This window comes from Prionailurus viverrinus, chromosome B1, assembly GCF_022837055.1.
Source record: "Prionailurus viverrinus isolate Anna chromosome B1, UM_Priviv_1.0, whole genome shotgun sequence".
NCBI classification, from domain to species: domain Eukaryota; kingdom Metazoa; phylum Chordata; class Mammalia; order Carnivora; family Felidae; genus Prionailurus; species Prionailurus viverrinus.
Window position 1 is genome coordinate 161,006,347 of NC_062564.1, and position 14,679 is coordinate 161,021,025.

Genomic DNA, 14,679 nt, shown 5'->3' on the forward strand with positions numbered 1-14,679 from the left:
CACCGTCCACTGTGACAGATGGCAGTCCTCGTACAGCCAACAGTCCAGGCTCAAAGGGCCTTCTGTGATGACGGAGTCCATGACAACAGGAGCTGAGGTCCCAGAAGGCGAGAGAGAGAGAGACTTGATCAAGACAGAACCGAAGCCAGAACTCAGGCTCCTGAGTCACAGCTGACAGAGCTTTCCATTTTAACTCTCCATGTTTGTAGATATTTGGATTTCTTTGGGAACAAAGACACTATGTGAATAGCTGCCAGCCCACGGTAAGAATGTAGTGTTAAGAGACTCTCAGTTCACCCACGACTGCAAATCTTATATAAAAGAAGGTGAGCCAGTTTTACTGCTTAAATACCAACTCTGTCAACACCAAATGAGATCCCAGCATCCGTGATTTTTTTTTGTATTTACATAATATTGACTGAGATTTTTTTTGTTATAGTAAAATATACTTAAAATCTATTATTTTAGCCAGTTTTAAATGTATGGTTCAGTGGCATTAAGTACATTCACAAGAACCCATCTAGAACTTCTCGTCATCCCAAACTGAAACTCTATACCCATTCAACAATAACTATCCATCTCCCCCCTTCCCCTAGCCCCTGATAACCATTATCCTCCTTTCTATGTCTACGAATTTGACTATTCCAGGTACCTCCTATAAGTGGAATCATACAACATTTGTCCTTTTGTGTCTGGCTTATTTCACTTAGCATAGTATCTTCAAGGTTTATCCATGTAGCATGTGTCAGAATTTCATTTTTTTTTTTTTAGAATTTCATCATTGTTGAAGGTTGAATAATATTCTACTACATCTGAATATATCACATTTTGTTTACCCATTCATCTGTGGATAAACATTTTGTTTCAACTTTTTGGCCAATGTGACTTAATGCTGCTATGATCAGTGGTATTAATCAAGATTTTTAAAAAAAGTTTATTTATTTTGAGAGAGCAATAGTGTGAGTGGGGGAAGGGCAGAGAGAGAGAGGGAGAGAGAGAATCCCAAGCAGGCTCCTCACTGTCAGCGCAGAGCTCAGCATGGAGCTCAGACTCACCAAACTGTGAGATCATGATCTGAGCCAAAATCAAGAGATGGACACTCAATCAACTGAGCTACCAAGGCACCCCTTAAGATTTTAAAAAATGTATGAATACCGTATCATGACTCATAACTATGTGTAGACATGGCTGAAAGATAAGTAGGTATGCCCTATGTCCTCATTTCACACTGAAGATTTGACATTTACATCACTTTCATATCCCCTACCCAAATGAAAGTCACTCTCTGTAAAGATTAGTATAGACTTTACAGGACAAAAAAAAGGGAAAAAAAAGGAGGAAGAGAAGAGGGAGGAAGAAGAGAGAACTTCTTGATATTTGCCTAAAATCATGGGAAATTTGGAGGTGAAATGCTTGAAAAGCTAATAGTGGTATCTGAGTCACAGAGCAACAATCCCTAGGGTTCAGCCCAGGAGGTTGAAACACCATGAACAGGACTATTGACTGAAGACCAGAGGATTCTAATAGGTTGAGTCAATTCTACAAGAAGGTGTGATTATTAGCACTGAGACAAACTTGGAGTGGCTTAGGGGGTCTTGTTCTATCCACATCTTATTATATTTAAAGACCTTTGATCTAAGTCATTATGGATTTGGAAGGAGAGGAAGAAAATACTGCTGTTCCTCCCCAACTCCACCTCTTTCTCTTTCATTTACCCAGAGTCAGCTGTACTGACTGTCATAATTCTACCTAGAAGCTCTAAAGGGCATTGAAGATGAAATAATATAGTACTCTTGGGTGCACTTGGCAGCACACTGACCAAAATGTAGGGCTGTTTTGAAGGGCCCATTTCTGTGCTTGAAGTTGTAAAAGATATCAGAAAACTCAGCTGAGGTCTGAATGCATTATAACCCCACTCTGCTGTAATACACAGAATTGGGTTATTATGCTAGTAACCATGCCAAAAACAATATAAAGTTCACACACTTAACCTCTGCCCAGGAGAAGCTTTATTTTTATTATTTTTAATTTTAAAACTACTTGAGATTCTAAAATCACTGCAAATGTGGTATGAAGAACTTTTGTTTTCCTGGACCTCTGGAGGCAAGTGTCTGGCACAGTGCTCTCATCCCCAACCCAGGTGGACAGTGGAGGCTCAAAGGCTTTGTTCTTGGACATGTAAGAAGACGTGTGCGGGAGACCTCAGAAGCAAGTGGAAGAACCGCTAAGGGCAGTTTAAGGGCCAATGAGTGTCTAATTGTCACCGTTACCCTGGTTTGACCTCCAGCCTGTTGTAATACGATTGACATCTATAAATGGTCTCCAACTGAAGTCCTCTGCAATTCCACTTCCTCTCAAACCCTGCACTAACTTTAAAGTAGTTAATTTGCCAGCTCAGAAACTTCCAGTGGTTCTCTTTTGCTAAAATCTTATGAGATGAAGCTGCTACGTTACTGGCCCACAAAGCTCTGCATGACAGGGCTCCAAACTTCTCTGGCTCTATGATGGAGGGCATGTAGTGGAGGGAGTTTGTGCTCAGACTCCATGTGTGAGTCTGCCTACCACTGAAACCCGGTTCTACCCCTTACCAGCTGTGTGGCCTTCGGCAAGTCACTAAATCTCTATGTGTCTCAGTTTCCCTATCTGTAAATGGGGATGATAACAGGACCACCCTCACGAAGCTACTGTTAGGATTAAATGAGTTATAGTATGTAAAGCACTGAGAACAGTGTAAGCATTTACATAAGTGTTACCCATTACTATCAAATGTTACCCTACTTCCAGCATCCTGTAAGACAAACCACTTGGTTCCCCAAATACCCTCTCTGGGCTCTATCATTGCATAGGCTCTTCCTCTCCATGGACTGCCCAATGCCAATCTCTTGGTTCAGGCCCTACTCATCCTTCAAGGTCCAGCTCAAATCTTATCAATTCCCCCCCCTCCCCCATAAACACAGCCTCTCTTGCTTCCTGGAAAAAAGGCCTGTGCACACATCTCTTACTGTTTTATATTATGGTTCCTATAATCATGCCTTAAATAAGAGAGAAAATAAAAGTGCTGTGCATATTATAAAGTGCTACACAAATATGATTCCAGCACTAATGGGATCATTTTATCTCCACTATAGTACTTGGAGCTGCATGAGGGCAGGGATCACATCTGTTACCTTTGTTTCTCCCACAGTGCTTCATACAATATAATATGTGAGTAAAGTTTTTCAATGGAAGAGTGAATGACTAATACTGTAGAATAGTTAATCAGATGGGTTTTCCGTGGAAAGGTCACTGAGGGAATGGAGAGCCTGAGGCAAATGTGTTGATGGGGGGGGTGGGGGGGTGGGGGGGGTGGAAATATTTTCAGACCATGCGCATTTTTCAGGTATGGCAGGCCTGTGCCGGAGGCCATTGTGGGAGACTCTGAGAAGCCAGCTGGTGGGCAAGTCAGGAGGATGTTCAGCATCTTTAAAGGCTTCTTCTGGGGACTTCTTTTTAATTCAAACCAGGGAAGTGTTCCAGGCTTTGCTTCCTACCTTCTGTGTCACACCCTCCCCCCCACCCCCCTACCTAGTTTTCCTGGTTTCATCCTGTGTCTTCACACAGAAATTAACCTTGTCATGCTCAACCAAAAGAAAATCTACTTAGAAGAACAGTGGGGGATCAAAGAACAAAGGAAACTGGGACCAAAGCTTGGAAAAAGACAGGAGTTAGAACTGTAGTGGTCTGGGCATCAGGAACCACAGCGGCTGCCATGCCACAGGAAGAGCTTGGTTACGGGCTGCCACCATAGTTGTGTCTCTTCCATCCTTGAGCACCTGCCAAGTCCAAGCCCAGGAGAGAAAATCCAACTGGCTGTGGGGGGGGTGGGGGTGGGGGTCACATGCTCATGCCAGGCTGCAGTTGGGGGAAAGTGGAGGATCTGGCCCTTTTGGCTTCTGTCATAGAGGCAGATACTGTGTCCTATTAGAGGTATACACAGAGAGGCAAACTTGATAACTTGGGGAAAAAAATAGGCAAAAACTGTTGGGAAGGGAAACTAAATGCTGACAGTTAAGTACCAAAAACAACCACCACACCGTATTTCTCATTCTGTATCTTGATTCTCCTTTCCAACCTAGCCCACCTGGATGGATTACTTTTCTGAAAAGCACTATGGTGTTTTGATTCTGCTTCTCTTGCAAGAGGCTGACTTTTCTTTCTTGGTGACGTGTGCTGTGCCTGAGAGCCAAGGATGCCATTCCCCATGCTACTGGGATGCCCAAGCCCAGGTCCAGGGCCCTGTGCCCATGCTTATTGGCAGAAGCAGTAGAGATCAGACAGAGGGTACATGACGGGACTGTGGCCTGGAACTCAGGGCACCAGAAGCAGAGTCACAGTAGAAAGAGAAGGTGAGAAGGAAAGCAAAACAAAGTTAGCCCTGTAGTCATGCCATTCCATCCCTCACCCATATGCACTTAGTGCTGAGGATCCTGAACAGGAGTCAGGAAGGGTCACCTCCATTTTAAGTTCTGTTGACTGGAACTACTATCTGTAGCAGGGTCTGGTGTGGAAGGAACAAAAAAAAGTGAGAGAGAGTATCATGGAGGAGGCGTTTCTGGGAAAGCTCTTCTCATTCACAAAACATGACAGAAGACAGGGAAGGTCCCCTTTCTGTCTCCCGCCTTTGTTGCCTGCATATAACAGGTAACACCTGACAGCCATTTGGGGGCTATGAAGGGACAAACCTGGGGACAAGGGACTACTCCCTGAGGAAGAGCAAAAAAAGAATCAGACCAGTTCTTGATGCCTTTGCTGAGTTACTTCATTAATGGACTTTGAAACTTGACAAGTCCTCCAGACTTTCAGGTACATCAGGTACTATATTTCATTACTGTTGAAGATACTAGTTGTGTTAGAAATAATCCTAACCTGATACAGCCTTCTAGCCACTACTCTACACACCAGGCACATTCTAAGATGCCACTGACATCATCTAACCTTGGAGTATGAGCCCACAGAGGGAAATTCTCCCCACACATAAAAGGAGAGGGCTTTCTGCAGCTGCACAGTTAACACATGTCTTGGGCCAGCCCTCCTATTCCTATCCTTTGTCTTTTTTGGACAAGCATCATGTAATTTGGGACCACAGATATTGGGTAATTACCATAGTAATGATTAGGGATTCACTTCAGGAATAAGGAAATATAATTATAGTCTCATTGCAGCTTGTTTCCATGACAACAGGGGCATTTGCAATTGATCAGCAGTTTTCTTCTAAACAGATCCGTGAGTCTCATTCAAATGAAATGCTAAAGAGCAATTAAGTATCCTCATCGAACAAACTAGAGTTGCTAGAAGAGACTGGAGTCAATATATTTTGTGTGGCATCATGGAAGCTCATCCCAGACTTCGGTATTCTATGAAAATATATGGTACCCAATAGGCTATGGAGCCTAATTATTACAACAGGAACAGGACAGTTCAAAAAAATTCAAGGAAGAGGAGGGAATTTGGGGATCTTAAATGCACGCACTCTTAGAACTAGAAATCAAAGATCACTTACTCCAGTCCGTAAGCTTAGTCCTGTGTCTCCATCACATAGGATGAGCAATTGTCTAACCTGCCGGGAGAATTCTGCAAGGACTCCACGAGTTTGCATGCTGTCTGTTCCACTCCTCAGTTGCTCCACCTGGACAAAGATCTTTTCATAAACCTCTCTACTCATCATCTGAATCAAATGAGTTTTGGTCTATGCTCTGGAAATAGAAAACTAGTATCCACATCCTCTTTATATCAGTAATAACATTACCCTGCATTTGTAAAGTGCTATTTTATAGCAGGTAGTGTAATGTCACATGCATTTTTTTGGTCCTCATAATAAGTGGGGAAAGAGCGTGGAGACAGCATATCCATTTAACAGATGAAGGGCTTGGCTTGGGTCAGATCACACAGCTCACGAGTGAAAGCAGCTGCATGCACATGAGACTCTGGCTCCTGATCTGTTGCTCTCCCACACAGTGTATCATCAACCTTCATCCCCTCTAAACTTACTCAGTCCAGCTCCATTAGTTTTCCCGCTTTGTCCCTAAATTTCATTGAGTGGTTTTGTATATCTTTTCTAGTCCCAATTCAATCAGCACATCGCAGGTTCGTATGGGTAGAGGATAAATGATCAAGTAGTCTAAGTCTTTTCTGACTTGACCTTCTGAAAAGCAGCAAGGCCAAGTGATCCAAGGTACAACATGGGTAATCAGGGAGCCTGAACTCCACTGTCATTTCACTGGTGACATGTCTCACTATGCTGTCACCATGTACAGTGACACTCTGTACCATGGTGGGAAACTGAAGGATGAATCAGCTAAACGTTGACTTGTACAGTGGGAAGAGTTGGTATGGCAAAAAAGAGCAGTATTTGTACATTTAGTAAATGAATAATGTGAATGCCTGCTATGGCCCAGGCACAATTCTAAAGCCTGGAAATACAATGGGTACCCTACAGGCCTACCTTTGTGGGAAGGTAAAGGAAACTGAGAACAATGGCAGGGAGGCCTGATCTAGGCTAAGGGGGTCAGAGTAGGCTTATTCCCTGAGGAAGGCATATTTGTGCAGAAAAGTGAAGGATAAAGAGGAATTAGCGTGCTTGTAAGAGTGCCTGCTTACACCCTCAAGCAAGTGGAGATAGGGTGGGGTTGTTCAAGAGGAAAGGATTACCACATGCAAAATCAGCTGACTGGAATTCTAATCACATCTCTAACATGAACAGCACTGTACTGTGATCTCTTTAAGCCTCAGTGTCCCCATTTCTAAAGTGAAGGTATTGGATCAGGACTAAAAAATTACCTTAGATTTTAACACCGGTGTGCGTGCGTGTGTGTGTGTGTGTGTGTGTGTGTGTGTGTGTGTGTGTCTACTGAATAAGGGTATCATGTAAGTAGAGAGTAGGATTGATATCTCCTTTTGTATGTATGTGTGAGCAGGGCTGCATGGGGTCAACCATAGGCATTTTTTTCTTCTCTTTATAGTCCAGAGGTCTTTTTTTAAAAAACATCTATCATGCCATGAATTCATACAAACAGATTCTAGCAGCTCAGGCTCCTCTCCACTGGCTCTAACAAAGTGTGCTTCTCTGGGTGGAGCAGGCTGGCACCTGAATCCAAGTATCTTTCTCTTTCACTTCCTTTTTCTGATCATTTTCCCCTCACATGTTTCTAGGAGCTATCTTGGTTCTTAGAGTGCTTAATATGCTCAGCATACATACATGAATTCTCCTGGCAAGAATATTGTGCAACAGGACCAACAGCATTCTGGGTAATATTATAGACCCTTCCAGTCTTGTCATAGTAACATCTGTGGGGCATTTCCTTTTGATAGTGCCCAATTCCCTTGATGTCTATAATAACACTTTTCTTATAGATTCACATGTATGTGGCCAAATAACAACTCTATGTTTCCTACAAGGCACAGGCAACTATTTTTAAACAGGCAGTCTCAGACATAACCTGTATTTTTTCCCTCATGTCCTCTCTCCCTTCAAGCTGAACACCTCCCTCAATGAAGGGGCTCAACACCCTCAAGCAAATGTGTGCAGCTGCTTCTCCTTCCAAGCCAGCCTGCTCTAGCCTGCAGTGATGTCCTACTTCATAATTATCCCTTTCTGTTCCGCTCCAAATTTCTACCTCCTATTTTAGGGATTTAGGAGAGGAGAATAAGCCCTGAATCTCTCCTGCCTATACAAACTTATCACCTCAGCCAGGTAGGACTTCAACAATGCCACATTCACTACTTTAAAAAAATACATTTACTGAGATATAATTCATATACCCTAAAATTTCATTCATTCAAAGGGTACATTTCAATGATTTTTAGTATATTCTAAGAATTGGGCTACTATCATCACCACCTAAGTTTAGTTTTTATCATCCCAAAAAGAAACCCCATGCTCATTAACAGTCACCCGCCACCCTACCCCATGCCTGGCAATCACAAATCTTTCTGTCTCAATGAATTTGCCTATTTGAGACATTCAGATAAATATAATCATACACTAGGTGGTATTTTCTAACTTCCTTCTTTCACTTAGCATAGTGTTTTCAAAGTTTATCCATGTCATACCATGTATCAGTATTTCAAATATTCCATTGCATGGATATATAACACATTGTATTTATCCATCCTTTTTTTTCAAAGTAGGCTCCACACCCAACATGGTACTTGAACTCACAACCCCAAGATCAAAAGTCACGTACTCTACTGACTAAGCCAGACAGGCACCCCTATCCATTCATTTTTTGATGGACTTTTGGACTGTTTCAACATTTTGACTACTATGAATAATGCTGTTATGAACATTTGTGTACAGGTTTTTGTGCAGACATGTGTTTTCATTTGTCTTGGGTTATATACTGCTGGGTCATATGGTAACTCTATGATTAACATTTTGATGAACCATCAAACTATGGCTATACCATTTTACATTACCATCAACTCTGTATTAGGGTCTAAATTTCTCTACATTCTCACCAACACATGTTATTGTCTTTATTTATTTATTTATTTATTTATTTATTTATTTATTTTTTATAGCCTTCCTAATGGTTGTGAAGTTCTATGTTATTGTGGTTTTGGTTTGCATTTCCCTGATAACTAATGATGTTAAGCAAGTATGTTTTCATAATGAACCTTATAATATTTTCTTTGGAGACATGTCTATTCAAATAATTTATCCATTAAAAATTTTTTTGGTCATCTTATTACTGAGTTATAAGAGTTCTTTACCTATTCTGAATATAACTCCCTTATCAGATGTATGGTTTGCAAATGTTTTCTTCCATTCTGTGAATTGTCTTTTCATTTTCTTCATGGTATTGTTTGTAATGCAAAAGTTAATTTTGATGAAGTCCAATTTACCAATTTTTTCTTTTGTCACCTGTGCTTTTGGCACCTAAGAAATTATTATCTAACCATGAAGGTATATTCCTTTGTTTTTATCTAAGAATTTGACAGTTTTTTAAAAATTTTTATTTATTTTTTTAATGTTTATTCATCTTCGAGAGAGACAGACAGACAGAGCATGAGTGGGGCAGGAGCAGAGAGAGAGAGGGAGACACAGAATCCGAAGCAGGCTCCAGGTTCTGAGCTGTCAGTACAGAGCCCAACGCGGGGCTTGAACCCACGAACCGTGAGATCATGACCTGAGTCGAAGTCGGAAGCTCAACCGACTGAGCCACCCAGGCGCCCCAAGAATTTTACAGTTTTAACTTTTACATTTAGGTCTGTAATCCATTCTGGATTGGCTTGTGAATGGTATAAGAAAGGAGTCCAGGGTGACTGGGTGGCATCTGACTTCAGCTCAGGTCATGATCTTGCAATTAGTGGGTTCGAGCCCTGCATCGGGCTCTGTGCCCACAGCTCGGAGCCTGGAGCCTGCTTCAGATTCTGTGTCTCACTCTCTCTCTGCCCCTCCCCCACTCACTCTCTGTCTCTCAAAAATGAATAAACATTTAAAAAAAGAAAAAAAAAAAAAGAAAGGAGTCCAAATTCATTCTTTGGCATATTGTTATTCAACTGTCCCAGCACCATTTGTAGAAAAAGACTATTCTTTACCCATTGAATTGCTTGGCACACATAGTGACAATCAGTTGACTACAAATGTGAGGGTTTATATTTGTACTCTCATTTAAATTCCATTAATCTACATCTATCCTTATGCCAGTACCACACTATTTAGGTTACTGTAGCTTTGTAGTAAATTTTTTTTGAATTTTTAAATTTATTTAAATCTAAGTTAGTTAACATATAGTGCAATAATGATTTCAGGAGTAGAATTTAGTGATTCATCATTTACATATAACACCCAGTGCTCATCCCAACAAGTGCCCTCCTTCATGCCCATCATCCATTTAGCCCATCCTCCACCCACCTCCCCTCCAGCAACCTCAGTTTGTTCTCTGTATTAAAGAATCTCTTATGGTTTGTCTCCCTCTATGTTTTTATCTTATTTTTTCTTCCCTTCCCCTATGTTCATCTGTTGCGTTTCTTAAATTCCACATGAGTGAAATCATGTGATATTTGTCTTTCTCTGACTTATCCTGCTTATTAGCATAACACACTCTAGTTCCATCCATGTTGTTGCAAGTGGCAAAGTTTCATTCTTTTCGATCGCCAAGTAATATTCCATTGTGTGTATACACACACACACACACACACACACACACACACACACACACACCCCATATCTTCTTTATCCGCTCATCAGTCAATGGATATTTGGCGCGCTTTATAGTAAGTTTTAAACTCAAGAAATGTGAGCCCTCCAAGACTATTTTGCTTATTCTGGGTCCCTTGCATTCCCATATGAATTTTAGGACCTGCTTGCCAATTTCTGCAAGAAAAAAGTCAGCTGGGAATTTGACAGGAATTGTACTGAACCTGTAGATCAATTCGGGGGCTATTGCCATCTTAACAATACTAAGTTTTCCAACCAATGAATGGTGATACCTTTCCATCTATTTAGATCTTTTTAAATTCTTTCAATGGTATGTTATCCTTTTTTCAGTGTACAAGTCTTTTGTTTATTTTTTATTTTATTTTTAATGTTTATTTATTCTTGAGAGAAAGAGAGAGAGAATGAGGGAGGGTAGGGCGGGGGGGGGGGGGGGGAGAGACAGAGGATCCAAAGCGGGCTCTGCACTGTCAGCACAGAGCCTGGTGCAGGGATCGAACTCACGAACCGTGAGATCATGACCTGAGCTGAAGTCAGACATTTGACCAACTGAGCCACCCAGGTGTCCCTATTTATTTATTTATTTATGTATTTATTTATTTTATTTTATTTTTTAAGTTTATTTCCTTTATAGTAATCTCTACATCCAGTGTGGGGTTCAAACTCATAACCCTGAGATCAAGAATTGCATGCTTTTCTGACTGAGCTAGCCAGGCACCCTTGTATTTCTTTTATTAAATTTATTCCTAAGTATTTTATTTCTTTTGATGCTATTGTAAATGGAATTGTTTTCCTAGTTTCAGATTGTTCATTGCTAGCATACTGAGATACAAAAACTCCAATCTTATATCCCGCAGCCTTGTTTAATTTTGTGGATTCCTTGGGCTTTTTTATATATAAGATCATGGCAACTGCAAATAGTTTTGCTTCTTCCTTTCCAAGATCAATACCTTTTATTTACTTTTCTTGCCTAATTGCCCTAGCTATAATTTATAGTACAGTATTAAAAGCATATCCTTGTCTTGTTCCTGATCTTAATGGGAAACACAACCATTCTTTCACCATTGAGAATGGTATGAGCCGTGATATTTTTGGAGATGCCCTTCCTCAAGTTAAAGAAGTTCCCTTTTAGTTCTAGTTTTAAGAGTTTTTATCATAGTGTGTTGGATTTTGTCAAATGTTTTTTCTGCATCTATTGAGATGATCATGTGGTCTTTGTCCTTAATTTTATTAATATGGTATATTATATTTATTGATTTTGTATGATTAACTAACCTTGCACTTTTGAGATAAATCCTGCTTGATTATGGTGTATTATCCTTTTTGTATGTTGTTGGATTCAGTATTTTGTTGTATTTTGTTGAGGATTTTTATTTCTATATTCATAAGGGAAATTGGTCTGTAGTTTTCTTTTTTGTGATGGTTATGCCGGCTGTGGTATTAGGGTAACACTGGCCACATACAGTGACTTGGAAAGTTCCCTCCTATTCTATTTGCCACATTCATTCTTGCATGTAAGTCTGCTCATGCCATTCCAGATCTGAAAGGTTTATGCCTTGCCCATCAGCCATTCTGTGTCCTGCCCATCATCTGGAGCCAGTCCAAGGCCTCCTCATGCCTGAACCCTTTTTTGACTGCTATAGTCCCAGAGTGAGCCTGCCCTCATGGAAGCTCCTTTGGTTCTCAATGTGCCTACAGCTGGCACTTACTATAAGGAGCTGTAGCTGAGATAATATAGTAAATGCTGGGTGTGAGGTAGAAACTGGAAGCAGGACAAGTGGGGAGGAATCCTAGGAGCAGCAGAGCCTCAGTAAGGCAGCAAAGGCAGGAAGACACCTGAGCCTGGTGACCCAGGACTAGTAGAATTCAGGGCCATGTGACTCGCTCCCTGGTAAGGCTACAGCTTCTTCAGAGTTAGAATGGGTGGTTAAGAATGCCCTCTTTCCTGCTTAATTACTGGCTCAGCAACTTACCAGCAAGTCACTCTCCAGCCTTAGTTTTCTTCCCTTTGAACTGGGGATAGTGTCAGGAACAAGACAAGAATGTCCATACTCACCACTTTTATTCCACATAGTACTGAAAGTCCCAGCCAGAGCAATTAGGCAAGAAAAAGAAAGAAAAGGCATTCAAATTGGAAAGGAAGAAGTAAAACTGTCACTATTTGTGGACAGGACTTTATATATGGAAAACCCTAAAGATTTCACAAAAAAACTGTTAGAACAAATAAATGAATTCAGTAAAGTTGCAGGATACAAAATCAATACACCAAAATCTGTTGCATTTTTATATACTAACAATGAACTATCAAAAACAGAATTAAGAAAACAATCCCATTTACAATTGCATTAAAAACATAGCCAGGAATAAGTTTAACCAAGGGGGTGAAAGACCTGTACACTGAAAATTGTAAGATATTGATAAAAGAAACTGAAGAAGACACAAATGGAAAGATATTCTGTGCTCACTAATTGAAAGGACTGTTAAAATGTTGTTGTTAAAATGTCTATACTACCCAAACCTACAGATTCAATGCAATGCTTATCAAAATTCCAATGGCATTTTTCACAGAAATAGAACAAACATTCCTAAAAGTTGTATGGAGCCACAAAAGAGCCTGAAGAGCCAAAGCAATCCTGAGAAACAAGAACAAAATTGGAGGTAACACAAACCCTGATTTCAAACTACACTATAAAGCTACAGTAATCAAAACATGGAATGTTTTGGAATATATGGAACCAGCATAAAAAAAGAGACATAGTGACCAATAGTACAGAATATAAAGCCCAGAAATAAACACCTACATAAATGGTCACTTAATTTATAACAAAGGAGGCAAGAATATACAGTAGGGGAAGGACAGTTTCTTCAATAAATGGTGCAGGGAAAACTGGACAGCCATGTGCAATGGCTGAAATAAGACCACTATCTTACACCATGTACAAAAATAATTTAAAATGGATTCAAGACTTGAGTGGAAGACCTGAAACCATAAAACTAGAAGAAAACATTGGCAATAAGCTCGCTGACATCAGTCTTGGTGATTATTTTTTAGATCTGACTCCAAAGGCAAGGGCAACAAAAGCAAAAATAAACAAGCGGGACTATATCAAACTAAAAAGCTTCTGCACAGCAAAGGAAACCATCAAAAATACGAAAAGCCATCCTCCTAATTGGGAGAAGATATTTGCAAATCATATATCTGAAAAAGGGTTAATATCCAAGATATATAAAGAATTCATACAACCCAATAACAAAAAACACTCTGATGAAAAAATGGGAAGAGGATCAGAACATTTTTCCAAAAAAGACATAAAGATGGCCATGAGGCACATTAAAAAATGCTCACCAACACTAATCAGGGAAATGCAAATGAAAACCACAATGAGGTATCACCTCACACATATTACAATGGCCATCACCAAAAAGACAAGAAAAAACGAGTGTTGGCAGGGATTTAGAGGCAAGGGACCCTTGTGCACTGTTGGCCAAAATATAAATTGGTGTAGCCACTATGGAAAACAGTATGGAGGTTCCTGAAAAATTTAAAAATAGAACTACCATGTAATCTAGCAATTCCACTACTGGCATTTATCTGAAGAAAACAAAAACACTAATTTGAAAACATATATGCACCCCTTGTTCACTGTTACATTATTTACACAAGGCAAGACATGGAAACAACCTAAGTGTCCATCAATGGATGAATAAAGAAGATGTTACACACACACACACACACACACACACACACACACACACACGCTGGAATACCACTCAGTCATAAAAAAGAATGAAATCTTGCCATTTGTGATACATGGATAAACCTTGAGGACATTATGCTAAGTCAGACAGAGAAAGACAAATACTGTATGATTCCACTTACAAGTGGAATCTAAAAACTAAAACAAATGAACATGTAAAACAAGACTAATAAATACAGAAATAGACTGATGGTTGCCAGAGGGGAGGAGGTTGAACAGTTGGTGAAATGGGTGAAGGGGGTCAAGAGATACAAATTTCCAGTTATAAAATAAATCATGGCAATGTAATACACAGCATGGTGAGTACAGTTAATAATACTATCATTTTTACTGTATATATTGTTCTATATATTGTATTGTATATATTATTTATATCATATATTTGATCTTAAAATCTTTAAAGTTCTCATTACAAGAAAAAAAATTTTTTATACCTTTGTATGGTGACAGATGGTAACCAGACTTATTTTGCAGTATATATAAATACTGAATCATTATGTTGTATATCTGAAACTAATATGATATATGTCAATTATATCTCAATTTTTGAAAATAAGAAATGGGGATAATAATGTCAACCTCGGAGTGTGTGAACATTATATGAGTTCAACTATGCAAAACCACATTGCATTAAGTTCAATAAGTGGTAGCTTTAATATATGCCAATGGATATTCTCTGTGAAAAAAAGATTTGTGGTTAAAGGAGTCTTGGAAATGTTCCAT

At 39.8% G+C, this 14,679-nt stretch overlaps 1 protein-coding gene and 1 long non-coding RNA gene across 5 annotated transcripts in view; one reads left to right on the forward strand and one right to left on the reverse strand.

Annotated features, from left to right (window-relative positions):
• Positions 1–14,679, reverse strand: part of CRACD (capping protein inhibiting regulator of actin dynamics) — a 140,172-nt gene that overhangs the window by 42,060 nt on the left and 83,433 nt on the right. The window contains exons 1-2 of one of the 4 annotated variants that reach the window (XM_047856978.1): positions 6,028–6,114; positions 5,540–5,665 (exon numbers count right to left, since the gene is read on the reverse strand). The exons of 2 other annotated variants lie outside the window; for them this stretch is intronic. The gene's annotated coding sequence lies outside the window, so the exon portion shown is untranslated. Of the gene's footprint in view, positions 1–5,539; positions 5,666–6,027; positions 6,115–14,679 lie in introns of those variants that run through there. One more of the 4 variants, XM_047856977.1, reaches the window with a different exon arrangement.
• Positions 130–3,830, forward strand: LOC125164327 (uncharacterized). The gene is made up of 3 exons (XR_007151722.1): positions 130–263; positions 3,129–3,204; positions 3,380–3,830. It is a non-coding gene; the product is annotated as an uncharacterized LOC125164327 (long non-coding RNA).